At 44.4% G+C, this 19,883-nt stretch overlaps 1 protein-coding gene across 5 annotated transcripts in view; it reads left to right on the forward strand.

The window, feature by feature from the left end:
• The window catches only part of znf516 (zinc finger protein 516), a 150,951-nt gene that overhangs the window by 14,590 nt on the left and 116,478 nt on the right, over positions 1-19,883 (forward strand). The gene's annotated exons all lie outside the window — the stretch shown is intronic.

Consider the following 19,883-nt stretch of genomic DNA (forward strand, 5'->3'; position numbering starts at 1 on the left):
TGATTCCCAGTTTGGGTCACTCTGTGTGGAGTTTGCATGTCCTCCCCGCTTCTGCATGGGTTTCCTCTGGGTGCTCCAGTTTGTTCTCACAGTCCAGAGATGTACGGGTTCAGTTGATTGGTGATATTAAATTAACTCTTAGTGTCAGGGGATTAGCAGGGTAAATAAGTGGGGATGTGGGGATAAGGCCTGGGTGGAATTGTTGTTGGTGCAGGCTCAGTGAACCGAATGGCCTCCTTCTGCATTGTAGGGATTCTATGATACACACAGGTGAGACTCCCTGATTGGGCAGGCCGTCATTACCTCAATCAGGGAGCTCATACTCCAAGGAGCCCACCTCGCTGAGGTCACTGCAGTCAGGTTACCCTCCACTCCTGGCTCCTTTCCAGAGGGAGAAAGCTATGGCCTGTTCAGTCTTTTCTAATAGTTATAACCTCTCAGTTTGGATCTGAAAACGAAAACGCTGTTAACAATATGTATTGTTTTGAAACTGTGGTTACTGACATACCACAAGGATGGAATACTCAACCTGCACGCACTCAGCCAGCCAATAGGATGTGAATACTATTATTGTAGGTTAATTGAAAGCACTGACGTATTTACTGATGGGAGTGCCGGTGTTTATGAAATGTCTGTGTTCACTTGCGTAGACAGACCTTAAGTAAAATCTTATTTTATTCCTGTGCACCATACCGCATTTTCTTGATTGCAACCAGGCTATCTTTCAGAGGAATGTACTGAAACCACCCCCACCCCCCCACCCCTCCCCGGCTCCCAACTATGGTCCGATCATGTGGATTTTCTTTTTGAGTCATAGGTTTTATTTCCTCACATTTGGAATCTCTCTAGGATTGTTAAATACACATAATAAATTCTGCAAGGTAGATACTTAAAATAACCTCATATTGCAGCATTTTACTTGCCTGATATAAATAGAACCAAGCTGAAGTCCAGTTCATTTATGTTTATTCCCCTGTTCAGCTCACAATCAGGAACAGTTTCAGGTCGAGTGTCTTTTTTTAATAATTGACCTAACGAGTGTCATATAGGTTGGCAATCTGAGTCTTGTTTACGGCTGGAGATGACTCAAAGTGATGATTTGAATGAGTTCAGACTGAAAAAAAAGGCCTCAGACTACAGGCCTACAAACGATATGGAGTTGGCGTCCAATTCTGGGCTTTTGGGCATTCCATATTCCCTCCACACCAATGTTCATCTGCAGTTAACTGTCCTAGGCCCTGTGCTCTGCAATTTCCCGCTTAAACCTCTCCATCTCTTTATCCTCCTGTTAGATGCTCTTTCAAAACCCAACTCTTTGACCAAGCTTTTGACCCAGTGCCCTAGATATCTCCACGAGAGGCTCGGTCCCGGTTATTTTCCTGATCGTTGCTCCTGTGAAGCACCGTAGGGATTTTTACTGTTTTTGAGTTGCCATGTAAATGTAGGTTGTTGTTAGGCTCAGCTGACCAGGCAGCAGCTGTGGAGAGAGAAACAGAGTTGATGTTCTAGATCCATTCCTTTTCGCAAGAATTGCAAAAGGATTAGATCAGCACTGTGACATAAACAATCCCGTCGTGCTATTTTTAAACAAGAGCAGGGATAGTTCTTCCCAGTGTCCTGGGGCTAATATTTATCCCTGAACCAGCATCAGGTAAAACAGATTACCTGGTCACTATCACATCGCTGTTTGTGGGAGCTTGCTATGCACAAAGCCACTGCCGCTGCTTTCCACATGCAGCCAATCCAAAGGGGTCTTCACCAATTTTGGTTCTGTTCCTGCCTCCGAACCTGTCCCAATAGAAGAGGTAAAAAATCCAGCTCCTTAACTCTGTTACAGGTGGCACGGTGGTTAGCACTGTTACCTCATGGCTCCAGGGACCAGAATTCCATCCCCAGCTTGGGTCACTGTGTGTGTGAAGTTTGCATGTTCTCCCTGTGCCTGCGTGGGTTTCTTCCGGCTGCTCCGGTTTCCTCCCACACTTCAAAGGACTAGGTTTATTGGCCATGCTGAATTGCCCTTTAGTGTCAGGGGAATTAGCAGGGTGAAGAAGAAGGGTAAATGTGTGGAATTATGGTGATAGGGCCTGGACAGGATTGTTGTTGGTGCAGACTGGATGGGCTGAATGGCCTCCTTCTGTAATGTAGGGATTCTATGATTCTATCTATCTGTATTTCCCCTCTCACCTTGCCCCCGCCTTGTACTCAGCCTCTCGGGGAAGGGGGGGAGTGCTTCAATGGCTTCCGGTTCCACCAGCAAGGCCAACACAACTGCTTCCTGTTCATGGAGAGCAGGTGCTTTCCTCCTCAGAGAGACCCTCTCCCAGCGAGGCCGTAAAGACAAGCGAGCGCAGATGATTGAACACTGGCTCGCTAAACACATGTAGATAACTATTTGCATAAATTTGAATAAATTATTCAGCCTCTTGCCCATTTCCGGTAAGAAGCTGACTGCAGGCAATGTGGGCGCTATAAAATTGTGGCATTTGCAAAAACCGCACCATTCACACTAGCCGCTTTTATGGCATTTTCCCACCGCAAAATGGGCATAAAGAGGGTATGTGGTTAGAAATGTACCATTATTTAGTGCAATCGCTTGTGTCAATCCAAGATGTAGAAGTTGAAGAAGTTGAAGAAGTCAAAGATGTGCAGGTTAGGTGGATTGGCCACGCTAAAGTGCCTCTTAGTGACCCAAGATGTGTAGGTTTGGGGGGGTTACTAAATCAGGTAAATACATGCAGTTACAAGAAAAGAGCAGGTGTGGACCTGGATGGAATGCTGAGGAGGATGGGGGAGAGGGCCTGGTTCTGATGCTCTGTCAGAAAAGTCAGTGTATACTCAATGGGCTGAATGGCCTCTAATTCTAAAAGAAATGATGGCAGTCATGACTGTTGGAACCTTTGGAATGAGATTTCTGTTACCATGTCTGTTCTGTCATCCTTGTTTTCAAATCTCTCCAAGACCTGGCCCATCTGTACCTCCCCCTTCTCCTCCCCCCACTCCCTCCTCACCTACCCACCCACCTTCCCTCCCCTTGACTTTTCTAACTCTCCAGCTCTGCAACTCTCTGAGATTCCAGCGTTCCTCCAATTCCGGTTTCTTGCGCATGAAGAAACTCTCATCAGTTTTGTTTAATGGGACATACATGTCATCAAAAGTAAAATAAAGTTTTTCTTTGCTCATTCCTAATGGACCAAATGGCCAACTCCTGCCTCTAGTTTCCATGGCTGGAATTCTACCGGCATGCCCGCTCTGGGGGCGGGCGAGGCTTGGAGAACGGCATTCTCTGTTGGCCTCGGGTGGGATTGTACGAACCTCGGGTGGATGTGCTGGTAAAATTCCACCCTATGTTTCTAAAGCAGTGATCATACAAAACCGTCACGTAAAAAACTGAATGTTGGTACAACTCACTCCCATGGCAGATGCAAGGTCAATCTGTATTTTTCCAAGAAAGATTTAATCACAAGTTTCACTGATTTAATAATGCATTCCACTGACATGTTTTATTTTCTGTATCTTGCTTGCTACGTTGAAGGGAATTTTCTTTATGCAATGCAGTTGCCAATAATAACATCGCCCTTGTTTCATTCTTCCATCTTCATGGTGGAAATTACTTTAGAAACCTTTTCATATTTTCAGCTTTCAGGGATGGGTTTACTGCCTACATGAAGCACGTGTATGCCTGTGAGGTTGAGCATTTTATTGACAGTTTAATCCAGGGCAGATGTTGGAATGACTTTATGGCATTAGTATTGGGTTTTGGGAAGGAGTCAGAAAGGGTTAGCAGAGGAGTATATCGTAAATACAGATGAGTAACGGAAATGTACACGTAACACAGAAAACATAATGCAAAGAATAGAGGTGGCAGATGCAATGAATCAACATTGCAAGCTGACTGCCTGGTGTGTGCCTCTCTTTTTATGATCATTCTTGCTGAAGTTTTCAACTTTCTGGTGTTCTTTTTTCGCGATGTGACAGATTGACTAGAAATTAAGCAAAACCACTTCCTTTTTTATTTATTGCAGAAGTGGTGCAGGGTAACAGAAAATTCGAACGATGAATCATCGTTCCTTTCAGAATGGGAAGTTTCAAAAAAAAAATTGGTTATTTTGATTCAGCCCTTGATCTGCGAAGAACGAGCAAGCAATATTTTCCGGTCAGCGCTTCAGGAAGCAAGGTTGACATTACCCTCTTTGTAATTCAGCATTTTAATCCTTCTCGGACAGGGAGAGACCACAGGAAATTTAATTCAATTCCGCATTTCAACATTAAACATGTCAAGGTAAGCCCATGGTGTGTATGTGTGTGTGGCACATGCAATATCGGGGACAGTGAAATGCCAAGGATGATCTTCTATTGATAATTGCAATTTGGCATTTTTATATTTACTCTCAAACACTAAAAATATAATGGAATAGTGCTGCTATGTTAAGAAATGTGCTGTGAAACTTACTGTAAAAGAGGTTTCAATTACTTAAAGGAAAATGATTTTGTTTCAGGGATTAGATGGTTACTGATTCATTTCCTTGCAGCCCCCTGGGCATAGTTATCCTTCTAGATTTGCATTTTTTAGCTCACTTGGTTAGGCCTAGTAATGCATCTTGTATTATATCATTTTCCAAAATAAATCTTGGGAATTTGAATCTTAAATCCCATACACCGCCGTAGGTGTGCTGCCTGAGAAAGAGTGGAAACTCGGGTGAGTTTGTGCGGTTACATTAACCGATTAGATAATTGTGATAACAAGGAGATGAGCAATGATTAGTCTGCTATGCTAACTGTCAAATTCCCCTTTGTTTAACCCACTTGGCTTTGCTCCTTGCAATGTGATTTAATCGACAGCATCAGAGACAGTTGGCCGCTCACAGACCAATTTATTAGCCTTCGTTTTGAGGCAAAATTGCAGCTTTATAGATGTGATATTGGGGAATGCAAAGCTAAGCAATTCTGGGGATTTACAGCGACACGTGCAAACTGTTGTGCCAAAAAAGCTGACAGACTTTGTCTGAAAGCAAATCGCTTTTATCACCAGGGCTGCTTTGTGTAGGGTGCTGTTAGATTAGTATTAGTTAGGGGATTACAGGATGCCTGTCCAACAGCAACTGATTTCCTGTTGGGATAATAGCCACATGCAGTTTTATTTTTATTCATTTATGGAACATGGACATCACTGATTGGCCAGCACTTACTGCCCACCCCTAGTTGCCCTTGAACTGAGTGGCTTGCTAGGCCATTTCAGTGGGCAGTTGAGAGTCAACCACATTGCTGTGGCTCAGGAATCATAAGTAGGCCAGATCAGGTAAGGATGGCAGATTTCCTTCCCTAAAGGATATTAGCAAACCAGATGGGTTTTTCCAACAATCAACAATAGCTTCATGGTCATCGGTAGATTGTTCATTCCAGATTTAAAAAAAAATTGATTTCAAATTCCGCCATCTGCCGTGGCAGCATTCAATTCGGGACATTAGCTGAATTTCTGAATTAATAGTCTAGTGATAATACCACTACGCCATCACTTCCCCACACTAATAAGCACCAAGATGTGGCTGAATTTTGAGAAAAGGGAACCTTTTCTCTTTCCTTGCAACTGCTTTAAGTTTGAAGCAAGATTATTATATGGATAAGTTGACCAGGAAGGAAGGACAGGAAAGACCACACAGTTAATTCTGTTGCCAAATCCACTGTTCTAAAGTGCGTGGAAATGATTCTATAATTGAAAAGGAAGGATATCTTTATGGTTGGCCTATTAAAGATGTTGGATTCCCATTATAGATGGCATTAGCCTGAAATAAGAGTCATATATTTAATCTGTTTACTGGTACAGTGCACAGTTTTATATATTTTTCTCTTTTGACATGTGCTTGAGATATTTTTAGTTGAGCAATATGAGATCAGCACCAAGCAAACTGGGTAAGAAGGCGTGATAATTATTTTACGACATTATTAAAAGCTGCAGTGTTTCGAGGACTCCACTGCCACAGTATTATTGGATTCCATGAAACTTTCCAGACAGACTGGTCTATAAACAGGAGTATATGGTCAGCGGGTAACCAAGTACAAAATATATTTAATGCTGATGTCAGCTGTTAGTGACTGAAGCACTGCGCATGGTGGCACAGTGGTTAGCAGTGCTGCCTCACAGCGCCAGGGCAGGTTCAATCCCAGCCTTGGGTCGCTGTCTGTGTGGAGTTTGCACATTCTCCTTGCTTCTGTGTGGATTTCTTCTGGGTGCTCTGGTTTCCTCCCACAGTCCAAAGATGTGCAGGTTAGGTTGATTGGCCACGCTAAATTAACCCTAGTGTCAGGGGGATTAGCAGGGTAGATATGTGGGTTTGTTGGAATAGGTCTGGTCAGAGGTAGCTTTTAAGGATTGTTTGGGGGGGGGGGGAGGGGCGGGGGTAGTTGTCTGGGGAGAGGGAGGTGGAGAGCTTTAGGGCAGGAATTCCAGAGCTCCGGGCTTAGGTAGCTAAGGGCACGGTTGCCAGCTAGAAACCAGGAATAATGTAAGAGGCCGGAATTGGAGGAGCGCAGAGGTCGCAGAGGGTGTAAGGTAGAAGGAGTTGACAGAGAGGGGGAGGGACAAAGATTTAAGAACAAGGATGTGAGAATATAGAAATCAAGGTGTTACTGAAATGGGAACCAACGAAGGTTAGCCAACACGGATCACAGACGAAGAGGACATTGAGTATTTAATGGGTTCTACAGGTAACATACACTGCAACCACAGTGAGATGGTAGGGATGCCATTGCGATGGATCTCCCCGTCTTTCATTAGTGTTCTTGCAGCCGCATCCGTTCACTGTGCGAACATTCAGCTGGGAGCTTTGTAAACATTAAAGAGGTGCTGCGGAATCAGGAAGTTACAGTGGATCCTACAGTGCAGAAAGGGGCATTTTGGCCCATTGAGTCTACACCGACCACGATCCCACCTGACCCTAACCCTTTAACCCCATGCATTTACCCTAGCTAGTCCTCCTGACACTGAGCATGGTCAATCCATCTAACCCGCACATCTTTCGGATTGTGGGAGGAAACTGGAGCATCTGGACGAAACCCATGCAGACATGGGAAGAATGTGCAAACTCCACACAGACAGTGACCTGAGCCAGGGATGGAATCCGGGTTCCTGGAGCTGCGAGGCAGCAGTGCTAACCACTGTGCCACCCTGCCAACTGCCAAACAAACCTAGTCGCTGTAGACTTTTCCCTTTGACTGCACTGATCTTTGCCCTGGTGATCTCCTTAGTACTGAAGTCGAGGGCAATGATCATCCTCTCTCGATGCTCAATTCCCATGAATATATCTGGATAAGCTCAGTAAGAAGTTTCACAACACCAGGTTAAAATCCAATAGGTTTATTTGGTAGCAAAAGCCACTCGCTTTCGGAGCGCTGCCCCTTCGTCACTCATCTGACGGAGGGGCAGTACTCTGAAAGCTAGTGGCTTTTGCTACTAAATAATCCTGTTGGACTTTAATCTGGTGTTGTGAGACTACTTATTGTGTTTACCCCAGATCAACGCCGGCATCTCCACATCATACCTGGATAAAGCAGGTGAGTATTGAAGCAGTAACTCCAAGCGTGGTCACCCTAGGAACTTGTATAGCTGAAGTGTGACTTCTCCCCTCCTGTATTCTACCCCCATAGATAGAAAGGCTAGCACTCCAAGAGGCTTTTTGGTTATTTTTTTGACCTGTTCATGAGGATTTTAATGATCTGTCTCCCTCGGCTTCTCATCTCTTCGGCCTCCACTGTTTCTAGCATTTCACCATTTAGAAAGTCCCCTGTTTATTCTCTCTGGATCCAAGGTAGTTAACCTCAAACCTGCCGTAATGAAATCCACAGATTCGCCCGTTCATCTCAGCCATCAAATAATCTGCCAGTATTTCTCTTTGCGAGTTGTTAAGAGTGAAATTGGAGATAAGTGAGACGCAGAGTAGAACTTAAGATAAAAGGAAGAGGTTATTGGCAAAATAGGGGAGATGAGGAGAAAGCCTTTTGAGTCCCGGTTGTTGTGATCTGGAACGAGTTTCAGTAGGAACTTTCATAAAGGAATTGGGTAAGTACTCAAGAATGAGGAGTTAACAGGGCTATGGGGAAAGAGCAGAGAAATGGCACACGGTTGCAATGGGCCGAATAGCTTCCTGTTTTGTAAGATTCTACAATTATATCAGCTCCAACTCTGCTTGGGTTCAGTTTAGTCCTTTTAATTAAGGGGCAGCACAGTGGCACAGTCGTTAGCACTGCTACTTCACAGCGCCAGGGACTCGGGTTCGATTCCCAGCTTAGGTCACTGTCTGTGCGGAGTTTGCACATTCTCCTCGTGTCTGCGTGGGTTTCCTCCGGGTTCTCTGGTTTCCTGCCACAATCCAAAGACGTGCTGGTTAAGTGCATTGGCCATGCTAAATTCTCCCTCAGCGTACCTGAGCAGACGCCGGAGTGTGGCAACTAAGAGATTTTCACAGTAACTTCATTGCAGTGTTAATGGAAGCCTACGTGTAACAAATAAATAAACTTTAACTTTTAACTTAATTAAATTGTTTGAAATTTATTTATTAGTCACAAGTATGCTTACATTAACACTGCAATGAAGTTACTGTGAAAATCCCCTAGTTGCCACACTCCTAGCCTGTTCGGGTACACTGAGGGAGAATTTAGCACGTCCAATGCACTGAACCAGCATGTCTTTCGGACTGTGGGAGAAAACCGGAGCATCCGGAGGAAACCCATGCAGACACGGGGAGAATGTGCAGACTTTGCACTTGCAATGACCCAAGCCAGGATCGAACCCAAGTCCCTGGTGCTGTGACGCAGCAGTGCTAACCACTGTGCCGCCGTGCTGCCCCATAAGTAAGTGAAATGTGCATTCAGAGTTAAAGTTCTGGGTATGAGAGTACCTTTTGAATTGACATTGCAAGTGGCTGAGGAGGATGGCAGCTTTCCTTCTCCATTTACAAAGCCACATTTTGGATGCGTTGTTGTGATTTCTCCAGCTTTGGGGCAAGTCACCTTACTAGACCTAGTGGCCTCCTCCTGTCGCTGATGGGCAATGGTCAGCTGTTTGGTGTTTCTATTGAAATGTTTTTCAGTGTTGAGTTTCTCCACTGCAGTGTAGCAAATGGAGAGAGCTGGTGTTTGATGGCTGTTGCCTTGAGTTTAATATGGAAGTACTGGCACAGTCAGAACAACATCCTGTTTAAATTGCAACTTTTTGTTCCTGAAAACCCACAGATTTGGGAATTCCAGTAAAACAGAAAGCAAGTGTTTCGCGTTGACCTTGAAACTTGTTTTTGCTTCTGTTGGCACAACTGAAAGAGTAAAGCTGACATTATGTCGGTGCTAGTAATTGTAGGTTTTTACAATGCTGGGTGATAACTATTTACACTTGTAAAGGGCCAATGTTACATCACAGATAAATAAGTGGACCTACCATTTCTGTATATTTTGTGGGACAGGTTGTTAAGTCATTTAAACAGCGGGTAATTAAGCTGGTATTGCAAGCAACATGCCGCGTAGTTTATGCACCGAATACTTTTAGCGATATGGAATCAGTCACCATGATATGATTTTGATTCTGATTTCATAGAACCCTGCAGTGCAGAAGGAGACCATTTGGCCCATCGAGTCTGCATCCACCACAATCCCACCCAGGCCCTATCCCTATAACCCCATGCATTTACTCGAGCTATTCCCCTGACACTAAGGGGCAATTTAACATGGCCAGTCCACTGAAACCACACATCTTTGAAGCGTGGGAGGAAGCCGCCGCACCCGGAGGAAACCCATGCAGACACGGGTGAATATGCAAACTCCAGACAGGCAGAGACCCAAACCCGGGAATCGAACCCAGGTCCCTGGAGTTGTGAGACGGCAGTGCCAACCACTGTGCCACCTTGCTGCCCCAATTATTATTGTCACATTTATTTGTATACAGTGAAATATTGTTTCTGGTGCATTATACAGACAAAGCATACCATCACACAGAAGGAAAGGAAAGGGTGCAGAATATAATGTTACAGTCAAAGCTAGAAAAAGATCAAATTAATGCGAGGCAAGTCCATTCAAAAGTCTGATGGCAGCAGGAAAGAAGCTGTTCTTGAGTCAGTTGGTACGTGCTCTCAGACTTTTGTATCTTTTTCCTGATGGAGAAAGGTGGAATCGAGTATGTCGGGGGTGCGTGGAGCCCTTGATTATGCTGGCTGCTTGAAACATCTCCACCCTCATCTGCGAAGCTCATTCCTATTATTTTTTACCTTCAAATGTGCCCTCTGGGTCCCAAATATTATTGCAAAGAATTTACAGTGCAGAAACAGGCTGCGCTCAGCCCAACTGAACCATGCCAGTGTTCATACTCCACAAAACTCATTGCATATTACGCAGCTAACATCAACACAGTCAGCACTTGTCACATGAACTCTGTCGCCAATCATTTTTTCAATCCAACTTCTGAAGTTATGAGAATGTTAGACCTGTCAGCTGCCCTAAGCTCTGGAATTCTGTCCTTAAACTTCTCTGCCTCTCCAAGCCTCTCTTTCTTTAAGACACCATGAAGATGCACTCCCAGAGGCCAAGATAACTAACTGTATTTACACGGTTTTGTGATTAGCTGCATGCTTTGAGCCACTCCACTTTCTACCTAGGGAAACTGCTCCCCTTAGGGAGATTCCCCACACCAGAGGTGGGATTTTGTGGCCACATTTGGCCCAAAACCAGAAAATCCCGCCTGAGGTCCTATGCCCCGTTCCTCCACCCACCCGACCCCGCTACGATTCCTGTGGCAGGCAGGGCGAGAAAATTCCCCCCTAGGTGTCAAAAACAACATACTCCGGATGCTGGAATCTGAATCCAAAAGAGAAAATGCTGGAAAATCTCAGCAGATCTGGCAGCATCTGTAAGGAGAGAAAAGAGCTGACGTTTCGAGTCCAGATGAAAGTTAAAGTATTAGTCGCAAGTAAGGCTTACATTAACACTGCAATGAAGTTACTGTGAAATGCCCCTTGTCGCCACAGTCCGGCATCATGCACCTAACCAGCACATCTTTCAGACTGTGGAAGGAAGCCGGATCACCTGGAGGAAACCTACACAGACATGGGGAAAATGTGCAAACTCCACACAGACAGTGACCCAAGCTGAGAATCGAATCCAGGTCCTTGGCACTGGGCAGCAGCAGTGCTAACCACTGTGCCATCATGCCACCCTTTGTCAAAGCTCCTAGGTATTGATTGGTTGTTCACACCTCATGGCCCTTACTCAGTAAGGCTGGCCTTAAAGGGACAATCACCCCAGACTCTTTAAGAGCTGGAGTAACCTGATCTACAAAGCACTCCCTTTGACTGAGCACTGCCCATATCTCCTTACAAGGCTCACTGTCAAATCATGTTCCGTTTTGATGTTGTGGAACACATTGAGATTTTCTATTACAGCAAAGCCACTAAATATATGTTCTTGCTTATTGAACGAATTAAAAGGCAGTTGCTAGGTCCAGCACTGGGCCTTATCGAACAAAGACGTTCTTGTAATGCCAAAAATCTCCATTAGTTCTCAGTTTAATAAATGGCAGCATTCTGTATGAATTTTGCTTTTCAACATCTGAAACCATTTACTTCTGAAATTATCTGCTTGGAATAAGTTAAATCCAGGATAAATGAGACGATGGGTTCTATGTTCAGGAGCACCATCACAATATCACACAGTAACATTTGTTTTCACAGTTTATTCCTATGTCATTACAAATGATGCATGATAAATGCAGATACACACATTGTATCTCAGGCTTGAGAAACTGCTTCTGACCAGGAAAATTGTGGGTTGCTTAACAATAATGCTCGCTGTTTTATTAAATAAGTCTGCTGGAGGAATGAATGGGATTAACATTTACATTATGTGGGATATGGCTGATTAGTTGTCATGGAGTTGGGATTTCTGTTTCCATGTGGAACTCTCAAACTGTAATATGAGACAAACAACTAGTTCAGCAGCCCAGGCTTTGTTATCTGTCTACAGAATGGCTGCTTTTATACTTAACCCATTTCATACTTCCAGTATTTGTGATACAGCAGCACGGAGATAGGCCATTCAGTCCAACAGGTCGATGCTAGTGCTTTTTTTTATTCAGGGGATGTAGGCATCGCAGGCTGGGCCAGCATTTATGACCAATCTGTAATTGCCCTTGAACTGAGTGCTTTGCGAGGCCATTCAAAGGACATTTAAGCGTCAGCCACATTGCTGTAGGTGTGGAGTCACATGTAGGCCAGATCCAGGTAAGGATGGTAGATTTCCTTCCCTACAGGGCATTTCATGAACCAGATGGGATTTTTCTTAATGACAATCGAGAAAGGTCATCATTGGATTTTTAATTCCAGATTTTTTATTAAATTAAAATTTCATCATCTGCCGTGGTGGGATTTGAACCCTGGTCCCCAGAGCATTATCCTGAGTCTCTGGGCTCTCATTTTTTATCTTAGCTCCCTCTTAAATGCATCAAAGCGATTCATCTCAGCCAGTAAATATAGTAGTGAGAATCATAGAATCCTTACAGTACAGAAGGAGACCATTCAGCCCACCAAGTCTGTACCGACCACAATCCCACCCAGGCCCTATTCCCATAACCCCACACATTTACCCTGTTAATTCCTCTGACACTAAGGCCAATTTAACATGGCCAGTCAAACTAACCAGCACAGCTTTGGAGTGTGGGAGGAAACAGGAGCATCCGGGGAAAACCACACAGACATAGGGGAAATGTGCAAACTCCGCACTGACAGTAGCCCCAGGGTGGAACCGAACTCAGGTCCCTGGCGCGGTGAGGCAGCAGTGCTAAGCACTATGCTGCCGTGCCACCCACCCTCTCACCTCTCTCGCCACCAACGACACATTAAAATAATTAGAAATTTAGGGGTTTTGTGTGACCCCCCCCCCTCCACTTCGTGTATGTTCTTAATTTCAGAGCACAGCAATGTTGGGGACTGCGAGGTCAAGAGAATTCTGTTTTGTTTGAAAGTGGATGTATAAAGATGTGCAGAAAAATACGTCAGTGTTAATAATGCTGCAGTTTGTAATGTGGCAAAAGCATTTCTGCTCCAGAACACTGTGCTACTGAAAGGAAAAGAATTTAAGAGTAAAAGGTCTCCCTTTTCAGATGGAGATGAGGAAAAATTTCTGCTCTGTGGAATCCTCTTCCCCAGAGAAGGCAGTGGAGGCTGTGTCATTGAACTTATTCAAGGCTGAGTTAGGCAAATTTTTAATAGAAAATGGGAGGGGTGATCAAGAGTTATGTGGCGCAGGTAAGAAAGTGGAGTTGAGACCAGAACCAAGTGAGCCATGACCTATCGGTTGGCCGACTTCTGCTCCTAAGTCCATTGTCCCTATAAGGCAATGGGTCCTTATCTTTGTGTCTACCCATGCAGATTGGAACATGGGCAAGGGAATGAATGATGTGAGGGCGAGATCTCTCCATCTACTTGTTTGTCTGTGTTTGATTTGCAGTTATTTCCTGGTAGTATCATACCTGCAGGTGAGACAGCGGTCCAATCTGGCGTTTAACAGCTAGTTAATAGGAATGAATGCCAGTTAGAGGCTTGGAATTCGCTGACATTATGATCAATTCAGGCTAGTTTCCCAGGAGTAATGCTCATTCTGGTGCCAAGTCTTGTCTTAAATTGGCCATTGGGCCTCCACTAACCTCGCCAATCTTCCAGGATTTTCCTGGAGTCTCCAAAAACTTCTGATTAATCTCCGAGGACACTACCATGAACAGCAGCCTGGAGAAAAATCGCTGAGGCGTTAAAACAAACTGTGTGTTTTTTACTTCAATAATTTTGTTTCTTAGTTTCAAAAATATTGGAGATAAGGGGATGGGGGAATGGGAGAATGACACATTGTTTAGTTGGTGTCAAGCATCTTTGATTTGATTTGAAACAGAAAACATTGGAAAATCTCAGCAGGTCAGACAGCATCTGTGGGGAGAGAACAGGGACAACGCTTTGAGTCTAGATGACCCTTTATCAGCTCTGGCAAAGGACCATCTAGACTCAAAACGCTAGCTCTTTTCTCTCCCAACAGATGCTATCAGACCTGCTGAGATTTTCCAGCATTTTCTGTTTTTGTTTCGGATTCCAGCATTTGCAGTATTTTGCTTTTATCTTTGATTTGATTTATTATTGTCACATGTATTGGGATACAGTATTGTTTCTCATGTGCTATACAATCAAAACATACTGTTCATAGAGTACATAGGGGAGAAAGAAAGAGGGTGCAGAATGTAGTGTTTCAGTCATAGCTAGGGTGTAGGGAAAGATCAACTTAATGCAAGGTAGGTCCATTAAGAAGTCTGACAGCAGCAAGGAAGAAGCTGCTCTTAAGTCGGTTGGTACATGACCTCAGACTTTTGTATTTTTTTCCTGATGGAAGAAGGTGGAAGAAAGAATATCCGGGGTGTGTGAGGTCATTGATTATGCTGGCTGCTTTGCTGAGGCAGTGGGAAGTGTAGACAGAGTCAATGGATGGGAGGCTGGTTTGCGTGATGGGACTTTGTTGCGTTCACCACCCTTTGAAATTTCTTGTGGTCTTCGTCATCATCCAATCAATTAATGATAAGGCTGTTTGCTTTCTGATTTGCTGTGTTAAGGGAGAGATGGTGGCTTTGTAGTGGTGTCACTGCACTACTAACCCAGAGGCCCAGGCTGATGCCCTAGAGACAAATCCCTCCATGGCAGCTGGTAGAATTTAAAGTCAATCAATGAATCTGGAATTGGAAGCTCATCTTGGTAATGGTGACCATGACAGCAATCATCGATTGTTGGAAAAGTCCATCTGGTTCATTAATGCCCTTTAGGGAAGGAAATCTGATGTCTTTACTTGGTCTGGCCAATATGTGACTCCAGATCCACAGCAATGTGGTTGACTCTTAGCAGGTCACTCCAGTCCAAGGGCAGTTAAAGACGAGCAACAAATGCTGACCTTGCCAGCAATGCCAACATCACATGAAAGAATAAAGAATAAAAGATTGGCCTATTGGGTGACCAATGGCAGGAGTTGGTTGTTTTCAAGCCTTGTGATCACACCTCCAGGGAGGCAACCTTAGTCTTGGCAATGTAATTTTGGAGAGGTTTAAAATTTATTTTATTAGTGTCACAAGTAGGCTTACATTAACGCTGCAATGAAGTTACTGTGAAAATCCCCGAGTCACCACACTCCAGCGCCTGTTTGGGTACACTGAGGGAGAATTTAGCATAGCCAATGCACCTAACCAGCACGTCTTTCGGACTGTGGGAGGAAGGCAGAGCATCCGGAGGAAACCCACACAGACACAGGGAGAATGTGCAGACTCCACATAGACAATCACCGAAGCTGGGAATTGAACCTGGGTCACTGCTGTGAGGCAGCAGTGCTAACCACTGTGCCACCTTGCCGCTCTGAGTTCTAATCAGGCAGGTCATCTGAGGAAACTGCTAGAAAGGAAACAGGAGGGGCCTGAGCATGGGTTGAAGGTGGTGACCTCCATGTAGAAGGAGCACTTTTAAACTCTCTGATTGTCATACCAAGGTAAGTGAAAATTGGTCTTTGATGACCAAGTTCTATATCTGTCTGAAAAAGTCCCAACTCTCTCAATCTATTGTTGTCATTCACAATTTTTGAAGTGCCTCTCAACTATTGCATTGTCTTACTGTGCAGTGAATAAGCCATTCAGGTCCATTGGACATTTCATCATCTGTACATGTCATTGTCTTTCTAGTCTTCAGTTCTATTTTTAAGTAGCGATCTACTTGAATTTCCTTTTTTAGAAACGATGCTTGACAAGACATTTCTCTGTGGAGCCAACTTACATTTCAGCACTGATCTTGGGAGGGATGTAATTATTTATGCTTCTGTAAACTCTGCAGAGGCATGGTGGCACAGTGGTCAGCACTGCAGCCTCACAGTGTCAGCGACCCAGGCTCAATTCCAGCCTCAGGTCACTTTCCATGTGGAGTTTGTATATTCTCCCCGTGTCTGCGTGGGTTTCCTCCGGGTACTCCAGTTTCTTCCCACAGTCCAAAGATGTGTGGGTTAGGTTGATTGGCTATGTGAATTAACCCTTGTGTCGGGGGATTAGCAGGGTAAATATGTGGTATTATGGGAATAGGGCCTGGGTGGGATTATGGTTGGTACAGGCTCAATGGGCTGAATGGCATCCTTCTGCAGTGCAGGGATCCTATTATGATTCAATGAAGGATTTCTTTTCTATTCTGACGCTCTCTTGACTGGCCTCCACACCTCAGTAGCTTTGAGTTTACCCAAAATTCTGCTCCCCATATCCTAACTCGTATCACATCGCCCACTACCCCTTGCGCTCATTGACCTTTACTGGCTCCCAGTCTGACAATGCCCTCAGTTTAAAACTTCTAATCGCCATTTTCAAATCGCTGTATATCCTTGTCCTGTTGTAACCTCCATCAGCCCTATGATCTTCTGAGATCTCTCTGTTTCTCCAGTTGTCTCTCGCACCTCTCCGATTCTCAGCGCTCCACCATTAGTGGCCATGCCTCCAGCAGCCTAGGCACAAAGAAAAGTAATCCACCCCTCAATGTTTCCACCTGTCCTCCCTTTAACACACTCTGAAATTGACTTTTTTGATCAAACTTGTTCAAATATCACCTCACGTGGCTCAATATCAAATTTTTCCTTCATAATGCTCGTGTGAAGTGCCTTACAACTTTATTCCATGTTAAAGACATTGCATAAATACCAATTGTTGGCAGTGATTTACTGCTGAAGAGCATCGAAAGCCTTAGAATGAAGGCGTAAATGGTTAAAACCAGGTTTCTGCCAAAGTTATGCTGGGCAATGGCGAGAATGCTGACGAAATTCCTCCGCTTATCGGAAGCTCAGTTAGGCGTGTTTTGTATTCCATTGGGCAGATAGTTGAATAATTTGCTGAGGCACAGTGACGCTGTGGTGACCACTGCTGTCTCACAGCGCCAGGGACCTGGGTTCGATTCTGGCATCGGGTCGCTGTCTGTGTAGAGTTTGCACATTTTCCCCATGTCTACGTGAGTTTCCTCTGGGTGCTCCGGTTTTCTCCCACAGTCCAAAATATGTGCAGGTTAGGTTGATTGGCCATGCTAAATTGACCCTGGTCTTCGGGGGATTAGCAGGGTAAATATGTGCGGCTATGGGATTAGGGCCCTGGGTGGGATTGTTGTTGGTGCAGACTCGATGAGCTAAACAGCCTCCTTCTACACTATAGGGATTCTGTAATGGGGTTGCACTGCTGACGCCCCACTATCGCTGCCAGCGAGAACAGAGAATTCGGCACTCAGCCAAGTCTTCCTTCACTGCACTGGGATCGGAGAATCCCAGCTGCACGCAAAATCGGAGAATGTGATCATCTGGGAATTCTTAAAATTAATTTATGGGACATGGCTGTCACTAGCTGGCCAGCATTTATTGCCTATCCTAATTGTTCAGAGCGCAGATGAGAGTCAACCACATTGCTGTGGCTCTGGAATTGCATGTAGGCCAGACCAGGTAAGGACGGCAGATTTCCTTCCCTAAATTACATTAGTGAACCAAATGGGCTTTTCCTGACAATTGACGATGGTTTCATGGTCATCAGCAGATTCTTAATTCCAGATATTTTTTATTGAATTCAAATTCCACTATCTGCCGTGGTGAGATTTGAACTTGGGTTCCCAGAACATTAGCCTTGTAGCTGGATTAATAGTCTAGCGATAATACCAGAAGGCCATTGTCTCCCCTAACATGGCAACCTTATTTCAGAAAAGATGCCTGAAAGGAGGTCTTTAAGGTATGATAGATTAGATTTAAAGGTGGCTTTTTTACTAGTGGGTGAGAGTATTAACTAGGGGCCATAAATATAAGATAGTTACTAATAAATCTAATGGGGAATTTAGGAATAAAGCTGAGAATGGTGAGAATATGCTTTCACACGCAGTTGTTGAGGCCTTTCAGATAAAGCCAAGTAAGTACATGAGGCAGAAGGATAAACTGAGAGGGTCCAATGAAATATAGTGAGTGGAGGCTTATGTGGAGCAGAAACACCAGCATAGTATTGTTGGGCAGAGTGGCTTGATTCTGTACTGCGGATTATGTGTGGCATTCTGTAGACAACTGTAATTTAATTTTTAATTAATTGGCTGCAATTAGAAATGCTAATTATCTCAGTTTTCCAGTGGGTGAATTTCTATTAGACTTTGTTGCATTTCCTGTCAGAAAGCTGACCGTGGACATTAATCCAGACTGTGGAACATTGTAAGAAATTAAACGCTGGAGTGAATTTATATACACAGAGTTCATTTCTTGTGTTAGAAAGATGGGTGGTGACTCCACCATTTCTAACCCTTGCAGTTACGTGTGGAATCAACCTGTGAGTTTTAATTTGATTTGATTTGTTATTGTCATATGTATTAACATACAGTGAAAAATATTGGTTCTTACCCGCTATACAAACAAAACATGCTGTTCATAGAGAAGGAAAGGAGAGAGTGTAGAATGTAGTATTACAGTCATAGCTAGGGTGTAGAGAAAGATCAACTTAATGCAAAGTCAGTCCACTCAAAAATCTCGTGACGGCAGTGGAAAAGAAACTGTTCTTGAGTCAGTTGGCACGTGACTTGAGACCTTTGTAGCTTTTTCCCAACAGAAGAAGGTGGAAGAAAGAATGTTCAGGGTGTGTGGGGTCCTTAATTATGCTGGCTGCTTTGCGAGGCAGTGGGAAGTGTAGATAGGGTCAAAGGACTGGGAGGCTGGTTTGCGTGATGGATTGGGCTACATTCACGATCTTTTTTAGTTCCTTGCGGTCTTGGGCAGAGCAGGAGCCATTCCAAGCTGTGATAAAACCAGAAAGAATACTTTCTATGGTGCATCTGTAAAAGTTGGTGAGAGTTGTAACTGACATGCCAAATTTCCTTAGTCTTCTGAGAAAGTAGAGGCATTGATGGGCTTTCTTAACTATCGTGTTGGCATGGGGGAACCATGACAGGTTGTTGATGCTCTGGACACCTAAAAATCTGAAGCTCTCGACCCTTTCTACTTCATCTTCATTGATGTAGACAGAGGCATGATTTCCTTAACGCTTCATTTGTGCTTTGAAGTTGGAAGCAACGAGGATCAGTTATGATTCGGGTTTTTTGCGTTGTCCTTTGCATTTACTTCATATTGAAAATCACATTTACCCAATTTCCTGATTAGTTCTGCTGTTTTGATTAATGCTTGTCATGTCCTTGAGGTGGCACAGTGCATAGTGGTTCGCACTGCTGCCTCATAGTGCCAGGGTCCCAGGTTCAATTCCAGCTTCAGCTCACTGTCTGTGTAGATTCTGCATGCTCTCCCTGCATCTGCATGGGCTTTCTCTGGGCACTCCGATTTCCTCCCACAGTTCAAAGATTTGAGGGTTAGGTGAATTGGCCATGCAAAATTGTCCCTTGGTGTCAGGGGGACTAGCTAGGGTAAATGCATGGGGTCATGGGGATCGGGCCTGGGTGGGATTGCGGTCGGTACAGACTTGATCGGCTGAATAACCTCCTTCTGCACTGTAGGATTTTATGTTTCTGCAGCTCAATGGACAACATGCTTCGGAGTCAGAATGTTTGGATTTAGATCCCATTTCCAAGATTTGAGCTCATGTCCCAGGTTGACAGTCCTGGTGCAGTACAGGGAGAGTGCAGCACTGTTGGAGATGCTGTCTCTTGGATTAGATATCAAGTCCTTTGTTTCTACCGTCAACAGGATGTGGGCACATTAGCCCACATTTATTGTGCATCCCTAATTGCCCTTGAGAAGGTGGTGGCTGGCTTGAAACGCCACAATCTGTGTGGTGTCAGTACACCCACAGTGCTGATAGGGAGTGAGTTCCAGGATTTTGAACAGTGAAGCAACAGTGATATATT

Source organism: Carcharhinus amblyrhynchos, chromosome 8, assembly GCF_965287045.1.
Source record: "Carcharhinus amblyrhynchos chromosome 8, sCarAmb.v2.hapA, whole genome shotgun sequence".
In the NCBI taxonomy this organism is placed as follows: Eukaryota; Metazoa; Chordata; class Chondrichthyes; order Carcharhiniformes; family Carcharhinidae; genus Carcharhinus; species Carcharhinus amblyrhynchos.